General features: G+C 39.6%; 1 non-coding gene across 1 annotated transcript; it reads right to left on the reverse strand.

Annotated features, from left to right (window-relative positions):
• Nucleotides 1-1,830: 1,830 nt before the first annotated feature.
• Nucleotides 1,831-1,934, reverse strand: LOC115517353. The gene has a single exon (XR_003969815.1). It is a non-coding gene; the product is annotated as a U6 spliceosomal RNA (small nuclear RNA).
• Between the last annotated feature and the right edge of the window lie 10,604 nt (nucleotides 1,935-12,538).

A 12,538-nucleotide genomic window follows, 5' to 3' on the forward strand; every position in this document is an offset into this window, starting at 1 on the left:
TCTACTGACATTGGCTACGAATGAGCAACCCATAAAAACAGTCTTTCATTTTATTTATTCTTCAGTGAGTAGAGGGCGGTTCTGATTTTCCTCATATCTGTGCCGTAAAGTGTAGAATACCTAATCAAGATGATGCCTCAAAACTTATGTAAACATTGTCGTTGTAGATTTTTTTCCTTTTCTTTTGTTCTTTTCCTTTTTTTTTAATTAAAAATAGTGATGAAATGAATGCTAGCATTTTTTCCTATGAATTTTTGGGACTGGGGTTCCTATATCAGAAGATCTGAACATTGAGCTATCAAAAGATTATACCAATTCCCATTGCCATCAAAATAATCATGGCATCATCATTATCAGGATTTTTTTTAATGTGTATTTATTTTTGAGACAGAGAGAGTCAGATCGCGAGTTGGGAGGGGTGGTCGGAGAGAGAGGGAGACACAGAATCTGAAGCAGGCTCCAGGCTCTGAGCTGTCAGCACAGAGCCCAAGGTGGGGCTGCAACCCAGGAACCATGAGATCATGACCTGAGCCGAAGTTGGATGCTTAACTCACTGAGCCACCCAGGTGCCCCAGGAGTGTTTTTAATTAAACTAAAAACTTGATATTAAAAATAACTGTACATATTATATATTTTTATTAAGGGTCTTTCTTTTATTTCTAGTGTTACTAGGAAGGCCAGACTTTTTCTAAAATTCAATGTGGTATTTGTTTTTTATTACTTTTTACCTATATCTGTTATCTATTTTCATCCTTTAAAAAATAGTTTAAATTATACACTACCAAGTTTTTTTAATGGAGATAGAGAAATGATACAGTTCAGTGGAACCAAGAGAGAGTGTGTGGGGTTGACAGCAATAGGCGAAGAGGCTCAGGGAAATCACAGGGTGATATGGAAGTTGGTGGTCTCTTGAGTGATGGCAGTGGCTGCCGAGGAATTTGCCAGTTGGGGCAGATGAGCACAACAATGGAGAGGAGATGACAGTAAAATAACAATTCCCACATTAAACACTTGTCTCTTTAGGTAACTTAGACATTCAGTTCTTGCTGTCTATGATTTTTTTAATTGGAACATTTAAGAAAGGTTTTGAACTGTCAAACCTGTCTTTGTCTAAGTTTTTTCAGACTATGTCTCCTTAAAAGATCCTTGGTAAAGGGGGCACCTGAATGACTCAGTTGGTTCACTGTCTCTTGATTTTGGCTCAGGTCAGGATCCCAGGGTTCTGGGATCAAGCCCTGCATTGGGCTCCACACTGAAAGTGGAACATGCTTGAGATTCTCTCTCCCCTCTCCCCTGCTCACCAGCTCTCTCTCTTAAAAAACAAGAAACCAACAAACAAAGAAACAAAGGAACAAACAAAAAAAACTTGGTAGAAAGAAAGGAACGTGAAAAACCTACACCTAAATTTGATGCAGTAGGACATGACTTTTAGCCTGAGAATGTTAACAATCACCTTTGCCTCAAGGGGGGAAATCAACAAACAAACGAAAAAATAGATGAATAGACAAAGAAACATTCTAGGAGCCCTTTGGTGGTGGCTGGCCGTGGTTGTGGATCACCTAGGAAATAAAGACACAGACAATTGGAGATGTTTACTTCCTCCTGGTGCCTCTTCCTTTTCCCCTCTCTTTAGTTTTATTGCCATCAACTTGAAGACTCAAAAGGTAAGAAACAAGTAAAATTTATTTCAGATGATCATCAAAAACTGGTTGATCTCTGTTCTCTGTGCCAAGATAGAAACCTGAAGCCTGAACAGTTCACAGGTGAACCTAAGGAAATGATGGCAGTTTACTATTTTGAACAGAAAAAGAATAGAATGAGTTAAGCACCAAAAGGATTGAATATTGCACAAATTTGCATGTGATCCTAGCGCAGGGGCCGTGCTAATCTCTGTACCGCTCCAATTTTAGCATACGTGCTGCCGAAGCGAGCACAGGAATATATATATTTCAAAAAGGACTATATTAACACCCCAAGCATCACCTAATAATCAATTCACATGTGCTTGATTCATGCTCACAGTTTGTTTGTGTATTCATAAGCTCATTCCGTATTCCTGCGTGTGGAAAGTGGGAGGCACGAAGCAGACTTCCTTTCTTCTGACTTTTAACCAAGCGTGAGAAATAAAGTGCAAGAACTGCACTTGCCAAAATCTCCTGATGCTTGGAGAAAAAAAAAAAAATTAAAAGACATAAATTAATTTAAAATGTGGGGGGAACTGTTTGCAAAATAGTGTACAAAACTTTATTTAAAAGCTATTTCTACTCGTCACATTTTCTCTGCATACTAGAATAGAGTTATGGTTGCAGTAATGGTTTGCTTACGGGCAAGCAATTAAGCACCTGTAGTCACTCCACAGGATGTAGATTTCGCATGAATAGCTATTTTATAAATAAACAAATAGAAACTCATATATGTAATGGCAAAGGCAAACACCGCTTGGATTTTAAATTTTAAAAGGACTGTTCCGCACTTTTTTGGGGAAATCATTTGTTTCCATATATAAATTGGATTCGACTTAGCCTTTTCATTTTCCACATGAATAATTAATAATGTCATCATTATCCTGACAGTCCCTCTCTAGCAATTTAACTGTAATAAGGCTGTAACGATTCACTGCATTAAGGTCAATATAAGCAAGATATGAGCAATGCATATGATGAATATAAGCGTGAGATTTCTCAGATGTAGGTGGAAGTCGATTTTTGATATTCCATCCCCTCTTCTTAGGATTGGTTGTCTATCCTGGGAGAACAGGATTCCTGCCCCAGGCCTCCTCATCTGTTCCCTGGATCTTGAGATGCTTCTTGTTTTAGTATGTCCTCTGCGGCATATGGAGCACCTTGTAATTTATTCAAATTCAGAAACAACTGATAGAGAAACTCGGCTTTACCAGGTACCACCTAAGTGACCCTCCTACATTAGCTGTCTAACTTTTCTAAGCCTGAATATCTTCATGTGAAAAAACAGGGGAGAGATATAATAATCACCTCATAGGCGAGCCTGAAGAATCTTCACTCAGATGGTGGGGCGGGTAATGGTTCTCACAAGCAGGATAGGATGTCTTCTCTGAGATCCGGCTACCAGTTAAAAGTAAGCCACCCCTACACTGGCCTGAGAGGGCTGCTCCTTCCCTCTCTGTGCCCTGGACCAAAAGTACCCGGACCTCAGCTTTCTTCAGCAGAGATGGGCAACTGGGCTGGATCTGACAAATGTTTTCACCAAAACCTGTGGGTGACAAAGGAAATTAGTTAATGGGGTTTACCTGATACAGTCTTCTAAGACTTAAGAAGAGCCAGATGATGCTAGGAGGGAAGATTGTATAAAATAAACTAGTGAGAGACAGGATTTCTTTAATTTCATGAATTTAGAAAAAAAATAACATAACATACAGTTTAAAGCATGTGGAGGTATCCACGTTGTTTTATTTGGACAGTTCTCAGTTCTCAAATGTTATGCAAATAATTTATTAAAATAAGACTTAACATTAACAGGTAAAATTGTGGACAAAGCCTAGACTTTGGCAGCAGGTGTATCTGCTTTTCAAAATCAGATTCACTGTTGACTTTGAAACTTTAGGGAAGCTGTTTAGCCTCTCAAAGATCACTGTCCTCATCGGTACAAGAATGATAGTGATAGTTACCTTAGGGTCAGCAACCAGTCACTTAGCAGATTATCTGCATAGGAGTAAAGTCTCAATAAATTTTAGGTATCATATTGAGACGGGTAGGATATGAAATTAAGAGCATGGGATCTTACTTCTTCCAGAAGCCTGAGTTGTAGTTTTGAAAATCCAAATTATGCCGAAACATCTTAATAAAACACAACTCTATCGCTTAACTTTTCTTTGATTGCACTGTGTGCAATAATACTAGAAAAAAATGAACCGTTTTATTCAGAAAACAGACAAACCAATGACTTTAACAACTTTCTGAGATTTACCTCCTACACATGGATTTTTCTGTGCTGTTCCTTACCTAAGGGCTGCTTTGAGCCAGCTTTCAGTAAGAATCTGAGCACACCTCCTTCCCACAAATAACAATTACAACTAATGTCGACACAACTCTAGTTGTTTTTGTTGATTCCCAAAGGAATTGAACAAAAGCAGGAAAGATTAATGAGGGAAGCTGAGGCTCATATTATATAGCACGTGCACTCAAAAAACTTGGCAAGTTTAAAGTCAAATTAGGAATTGACATTAAACCTTGAAAAGTTGGTTGTAAAGAATAGGATAGCAACTAAAATTTACAGCAGAATAAAATGTTAGAGTCCTAATAAATGTTCAAGGAGAATATATACTCTAAAAGAGTAGATTCATTCCAAGGTTATCTTAGATTTCATAGAAGCATTTCTATAAGTCTCTACGTAAAAAAGTGGAGAAAGAGAAGGGTATTTAACAACTCACAGAAAAAAAAAGATATGTCTCTTAAATTACTATAAAACTACCTATAATTTTTGTCAATTATGATATATTCTTATTATGAGATTCTGAGAGTCATTGTAGTACAGATGGAATTGTGAAATGTATTAAGAAACAGCAAATAACAAACTGCGTCCAAAACAGAAGCACCTGCTCAAGAAGAGACCTTCCGTTTTTCTACTAGTTCGTTTCCCGCCAGTTCCCATGACATTTAATAAATCCCAGAACCACACCCACCTCATCTACAGGTTATTAGCTATAAAATGGTTAGATGGGAATGACATTAGGTAGATGAAACAAGAGTATATGTTTGATAACAATGCACACTCGATATTTCAATAACATCAATAATTTCATTAAAGTAAAATGAGAACATTTTATTCAGACTGTCATAACAGTTCAGAAAGTTGCTCTAACGTCACCTCCACCTCCCGAATTCTAGAGCAATGTATCCTGTCCTATGGGTAAAGCTAGAGTGGATCATAAATGTGGTACCACAAATTTAAAAGTGTGTTCGATTCCCACAATATTTGGGAATAAAGTAGCTGCCTCTGGTATTTTTCAGAGCATACTGCATGAAAGCTTGCAATACTCCTGCAACATGCAGATCTTTTAAAATAGAAATCAGAATGGGAAGAGTTATAGAAATTGACTTGACTTTGGGCATGAGAGTGATTATTGCATAAAGAAATTAGCAACTTTCTTCAAGTAGTGGTAAATGTCTTGACTCAAGGATGTGACCTTTCAGCACAGACAGACAGACGGGGACAAACTTAAGCACATCAGCAAAGCACTGAGCAGGACAGAGAAGGGCATAAGGCTGGACACATTTCAGTTGTACCTGGCTAGCTATGAAGAGATGTGGTGTTTAATGGAATATTCCATTTACTCATAAGCATGCATGTAGAATTTGCTATGTGGCAGGCACGAATTCAAGCCCACTAAAAATACTAGCTAGAGGGGCACCTGCATGGCTCAGTCGGCTAAGCATCAAGTCTTGGTTCGTCTTAGGTCATCATCTCATGGTTCCTGATTTGGAGCCCCGCGTCGGGCTTTGCAGTGTGGAGCCTATTTCAGATACTCTCTCTCTTCCTCTCTCTGTCCCTGGCTTGCTTGTGCTCTCTCTCTCTCTTCTCTCTCTCAACAATAAATAAATAAACATTAAAATATATATATTAACTATAATTGTCCTCCTAACAACCTATGAGATAGGAACTATATTCACCCATGTTTTGCAGATGGGGAAACTGAGGTACAGAGTGGTCAAGCATCTTGCCTAAGGACTCAGAGACAGCAAACGGTGTGCTCAGGATTGGGAGTCAGGCGCTATACCTCCAGGTCAGTGCTATGTTGTCAACCACGATGATAAGTACTTGCAAAAAGTCCAAAGGACACTTTGCCTCCATTTGAGCAAAGGCTTCAATTGTAAGAGAAGAAAAGAAAAAAAAAAAAAAGAAAGCAGTACAAGGGCCCCCATATTCCGAAGAAAGTCCCTTTGCAAAAATTCCAAATCCATCAGGGTTTATTAGGTTATGCTGTGGTGAGGACTGACCGCCGCCCCCCCCACACCCCCCAGGGGCTCAACTACAGAGGAATGTTTCTTGCTCCATCCAGAGGGTATCTAATGTTGGCTGGGGCTTCTCCTTCAGCATCTCTACTCTGAGACCCAGGCTGGGGGCAAGGCCTTTATCCAGAACACTGTCAGCTCTCATGTCAGAGAGAAAGCAGGCCCCGGTAGGTTTTACATCTGTGTTTTGTGTGCCTACATGTAACAGCAGTCAATTCTACTTCCCATTTATTGGCCACAGCAAGTTCCCATGGTCCTGCCAGCCGACAGAGGAACTCAAGGGACAATCCTACCATGTGTGTGGAAAGATATGGAGGGAGGGAACCACTCGAGAGAGTTGGAGAACAAGAATATCGTGCAAACAGCAGTTATTACCACCACTAACAGGGTAGCTTAAAACTCCTTTTTAAATACTTGACGTCTCACCTACACAACAACTTCAAAGTCTCCAAGTATAATGGTCAGGGACGTTGAAGCTGGTGAGAGAATATCCGTAGAAAACATCGTTGGAGTGTCTGTGCACTTTCTTTACCCCTTTTCCATTGAAAGAGGAAGGACATGCTCACCTTCCTTGCCTCCGTTCTAAGGGAACAACTGCAGAGGTTAGTTTGTGTACTCTGGAATTTGGGGACCCACTGAATTGATGTCTGAGTCACAGCTGAGCAATCATGTGACAGGTTGACCGCAGATCCATTCTGCACAGTAGATAACATGAGCTTCCAGTATGGGTCAAGGTGAAAGTTTCCTGTGGAATAGAGAGAAGGGAGAGATTGAGAGAGAAAGAGAGGGGCACAGAGAAAGACAGAAAACTGAGAAAGAGACAAAATGAAACAGAGAGAAAGACACAGAAAGGGCAGTGCAGGAGCGAGTGAGTCTTTGTAGGAGTCTTTGCACATGAGAGCTTCCTGAAGGGGCAGCGGGACCCCCTGAAAACAGGGCTGTGTGGGAGTGGTCTGAGAACCAAGATCACCAGGGTAAGCCCTATGCAGCCAGCCAGAGCGTGGCTCCCCATAAATGGGACGAGCTCCCCATAAATGGGAGGGGTTCTATGGACACCAGAAAGCACCTCACAAAAAAAAGAGTCAGCTTTAAACTCTACCTAGACCATTTTCCTGTTTTCATCTTCTCTGGCACACACCTCTCCCCTCCTACCACGGAGGGGTCAGAACACAGCCAGAGATCAGGAGTGAGGTGTGTGTGTGTGTGTGTGTGTGTGTGTGTGTGTGTGTGTACGTGCACTCTCTCTCTCTTTCTCAAAATAAATAACCCACTAAAAAAATTTAAAAAAAATAAAAAGAATTGTTTTATGGCCTTAAGCCTGGCATACTGATCACAGAACTGAGATTGTTAGCAACTAAAGCAACTGGGAAACATTTATACTAACTGAGAATGAACAGATAACCTATGGGACAGCCTGTGACCTCACTCCCTAACAGAAGAGGAGCAAGCACCACAGGCAAAGTTAGCATTGCTCCCTGATAGACTCTAGAACTTGCCACTTTTAAAGTCCCAGCTGTAGAGAATGCTCATGGCCTAGTATAAGTTTTATTCTTCTCAAATAATCCTTTGGTTATCTTTATATTAAATAGCAGAGCTCAATATCCTGACTATATGGACCCCAATTCTGTTGTTGTTGTTGTTATTCTTTTTAATGTATATTTATTTTATTTATTTATTTATTTATTTATTTATTTATTTTTATTTATTTTTATTTTTTTTAATTTATTTTTTTATATATATATGAAATTTATTGACAAATTGGTTTCCATACAACACCCAGTGCTCATCCCAAAAGGTGCCCTCCTCAATACCCATCACCCACCCTCCCCTCCCTCCCACCCCCCATCAACCCTCAGTTTGTTCTCAGTTTTTAAGAGTCTCTTATGCTTTGGCTCTCTCCCCCTCTAACCTCTTTTTTTTTTCCTTTCCCTCCCTCATGGGTTTCTGTTAAGTTTCTCAGGATCCACATAAGAGTGAAACCATATGGTATCTGTCTTTCTCTGTATGGCTTATTTCACTTAGCATCACACTCTCCAGTTCCATCCACGTTGCTACAAAAGGCCATATTTCATTTTTTCTCATTGCCACGTAGTATTCCATTGTGTATATAAACCACAATTTCTTTATCCATTCATCAGTTGATGGACATTTAGGCTCTTTCCATAATTTGGCTATTGTTGACAGTGCTGCTATGAACATTGGGGTACAAGTGCCCCTATGCATCAGTACTCCTGTATCCCTTGGGTAAATTCCTAGCAGTGCTATTGCTGGGTCATAGGGTAGGTCTATTTTTAATTTTCTGAGGAACCTCCACACTGCTTTCCAGAGCGGCTGCACCAATTTGCATTCCCACCAACAGTGCAAGAGGGTTCCCATTTCTCCACATCCTCTCCAGCATCTATAGTCTCCTGATTTGTTCATTTTGGCCACTCTGACTGGCGTGAGGTGATACCTGAGTGTGGTTTTGATTTGTATTTCCCTGATAAGGAGCGACGCTGAACATCTTTTCATGTGCCTGTTGGCCATCTGGATGTCTTCTTTAGAGAAGTGTCTATTCATGTTTTCTGCCCATTTCTTCACTGGGTTATTTGTTTTTCGGGTGTGGAGTTTGGTGAGCTCTTTATAGATTTTAGATACTAGCCCTTTGTCCGATATGTCATTTGCAAATATCTTTTCCCATTCCGTTGGTTGCCTTTTAGTTTTGTTGGTTGTTTCCTTTGCTGTGCAGAAGCTTTTTATCTTCATAAGGTCCCAGTAATTCACTTTTGCTTTTAATTCCCTTGCCTTTGGGGATGTGTCGAGTAAGAGATTGCTACGGCTGAGGTCAGAGAGGTCTTTTCCTGCTTTCTCCTCTAAGGTTTTGATGGTTTCCTGTCTCACATTTAGGTCCTTTATCCATTTTGAGTTTATTTTTGTAAATGGTGTGAGAAAGTGGTCTAGTTTCAACCTTCTGCATGTTGCTGTCCAGTTCTCCCAGCACCATTTGTTAAAGAGGCTGTCTTTTTTCCATTGGATGTTCTTTCCTGCTTTGTCAAAGATGAGTTGGCCATACGTTTGTGGGTCTAGTTCTGGGGTTTCTATTCTATTCCATTGGTCTGTGTGTCTGTTTTTGTGCCAATACCATGCTGTCTTGATGATTACAGCTTTGTAGTAGAGGCTGAAGTCTGGGATTGTGATGCCTCCTGCTTTGGTCTTCTTCTTCAGAATTCCTTTGGCTATTAGGGGCCTTTTGTGGTTCCATATGAATTTTAGGATTGCTTGTTGTAGTTTCGAGAAGAATGCTGGTGCAATTTTGATTGGGATTGCATTGAATGTGTAGATAGCTTTGGGTAGTATTGACATTTTGACAATATTTATTTTTCCAATCCATGAGCAGGGAATGTCTTTCCATTTCTTTAAATGTTCTTCAATTACCTTCATAAGTTTTCTATAGTTTTCAGCATACAGATCCTTTACATCTTTGGTTAGATTTATTCCTAGGTATTTTATGCTTCTTGGTGCAATTGTGAATGGGATCAGTTTCTTTATTTGTCTTTCTGTTGCTTCGTTGTTAGTGTATAAGAATGCAACTGATTTCTGTACATTGATTTTGTATCCTGCAACTTTGCTGAATTCATGTATCAGTTCTAGCAGACTTTTGGTGGAGTCTATCGGATTTTCCATGTATAATATCATGTCATCTGCAAAAAGCGAAAGCTTGACTTCATCTTTGCCAATTTTGATGCCTTTGATTTCCTTTTGTTGTCTGATTGCTGATTGCTGATGCTAGAACTTCCAGCACTATGTTAAACAACAGCGGTGAGAGTGGGCATCCCTGTCGTGTTCCTGATCTCAGGGAAAAAGCTCTCAGTTTTTCCCCGTTGAGGATGATGTTAGCTGTGGGCTTTTCATAAATGGCTTTTATGATCTTTAAGTATGTTCCTTCTATCCCGACTTTCTCCAGGGTTTTTATTAAGAAAGGGTGCTGGATTTTGTCAAAGGCCTTTTCTGCATCGATTGACAGGATCATATGGTTCTTCTCTTTTTTTTTGTTAATGTGATGTATCATGTTGATTGATTTGCGAATGTTGAACCAGCCCTGCATCCCAGGAATGAATCCCACTTGATCATGGTGAATAATTCTTTTTATATGCTGTTGAATTCGATTTGCTAGTATCTTATTGAGAATTTTTGCATCCATATTCATCAGGGATATTGGCCTGTAGTTCTCTTTTTTTACTGGGTCTCTGTCTGGTTTAGGAATCAAAGTAATACTGGCTTCATAGAATGAGTCTGGAAGTTTTCCTTCCCTTTCTATTTCTTGGAATAGCTTGAGAAGGATAGGTATTATCTCTGCTTTAAATGTCTGGTAGAACTCCCCTGGGAAGCCATCTGGTCCTGGACTCTTATTTGTTGGGAGATTTTTGATAACCGATTCAATTTCTTCGCTGGTTATGGGTCTGTTCAAGCTTTCTATTTCCTCCTGATTGAGTTTTGGAAGAGTGTGGGTGTTCAGGAATGTGTCCATTTCTTCCAGGTTGTCCAATTTGTTGGCATATAATTTTTCATAGTATTCCCTGATAATTGTTTGTATCTCTGAGGGATTGGTTGTAATCATTCCATTTTCATTCATGATTTTATCTATTTGGGTCATCTCCCTTTTCTTTTGGAGAAGCCTGGCTAGTGGTTTGTCAATTTTGTTTATTTTTTCAAAAAACCAACTCTTGGTTTCGTTGATCTGCTCTACAGTTTTTTTAGATTCTATATTGTTTATTTCTGCTCTGATCTTTATTATTTCTCTTCTTCTGCTGGGTTTAGGCTGCCTTTGCTGTTCTGCTTCTATTTCCTTTAGGTGTGCTGTTAGATTTTGTATTTGGGATTTTTCTTGTTTCTTGAGATAGGCCTGGATTGCAATGTATTTTCCTCTCAGGACTGCCTTCGCTGCGTCCCAAAGCGTTTGGATTGTTGTATTTTCATTTTCGTTTGTTTCCATATATTTTTTAATTTCTTCTCTAATTGCCTGGTTGACCCACTCATTCGTTAGTAGGGTGTTCTTTAACCTCCATGCTTTTGGAGGTTTTCCAGACTTTTTCCTGTGGTTGATTTCGAGCTTCATAGCATTGTGGTCTAAAAGTATGCATGGTATAATTTCAATTCTTGTAAACTTATGAAGGGCTGTTTTGTGACCCAGTATATGATCTATCTTGGAGAATGTTCCATGTGCACTCTAGAAGAAAGTATATTCTGTTGCTTTGGGATGCAGAGTTCTAAATAGATCTGTCAAGTCCATCTGATCCAGTGTCTCATTCAGGGCCCTTGTTTCTTTATTGACCGTGTGTCTAGATGATCTATCCATTTCTGTAAGTGGGGTGTTAAAGTCCCCTGCAATTACCACATTCTTATCAATAAGGTTGCTTATGTTTCTGAGTAATTGTTTTATATATTTGGGGGCTCCGGTATTCGGCGCATAGACATTTATAATTGTTAACTCTTCCTGATGGATAGACCCTGTAACTATTATATAATGTCCTTCTTCATCTCTTGTTACAGCCTTTAATTTAAAGTCTAGTTTGTCTGATATAAGTATGGCTACTCCAGCTTTCTTTTGGCTTCCAGTAGCATGATAAATAGTTCTCCATCCCCTCACTCTGAATCTAAAGGTGTCCTCAGGTCTAAAATGAGTCTCTTGTAGACAGCAAATAGATGGGTCTTGTTTTTTTATCCACTCTGATACCCTATGTCTTTTGATTGGCACATTTAATCCATTTACATTCAGTGTTATTATAGAAAGATATGGGTTTAGAGTCATTGTGATGTCTGTATGTTTTATGCTTGTAGTGATGTCTCTGGTACTTTGTCTCACAGGGTCCCCCTTAGGATCTTTTGTAGGGCTGGTTTAGTGGTGACAAATTCCTTCAGTTTTTGTTTGTTTGGGAAGACCTTTATCTCTCCTTCTATTCTAAATGACAGACTTGCTGGATAAAGGATTCTCGGCTGCATATTTTTGCTGTCTAGCACACTGAAAATCTCGTGCCAATTCTTTCTGGCCTGCCAAGTTTCAAAAGAGAGATCCGTCACGAGTCTTATAGGTCTCCCTTTATATGTGAGGGCACGTTTACCCCTTGCTGCTTTCAGAATTTTCTCTTTATCCTTGTATTTTGCCAGTTTCACTATGATATGTCGTGCAGAAGATCGATTCAAGTTACGTCTGAAGGGAGTTCTCTGTGCCTCTTGGATTTCAATGCCTTTTTCCTTCCCCAGTTCAGGGAAGTTCTCAGCTATTATTTCTTCAAGTACCCCTTCAGCACCTTTCCCTCTCTCTTCCTCCTCTGGGATACCAATTATGCGTATATTATTTCTTTTTAGTGTATCACTTAGTTCTCTAATTTTCCCCTCATACTCCTGGATTTTTTTATCTCTCTTTTTCTCAGCTTCCTCTTTTTCCATAACTTTATCTTCTAGTTCACCTATTCTCTCCTCTGCCTCTTCCATCCGAGCCGTGGTGGTTTGCATTTTGTTTTGCATTTCCTTTAAAGCGTTTTTCAGCTCCTCGTGACTGTTCCTTAGTCCCT

Source organism: Lynx canadensis, chromosome B3 (assembly GCF_007474595.2).
Source record: "Lynx canadensis isolate LIC74 chromosome B3, mLynCan4.pri.v2, whole genome shotgun sequence".
NCBI classification, from domain to species: Eukaryota; Metazoa; Chordata; class Mammalia; order Carnivora; family Felidae; genus Lynx; species Lynx canadensis.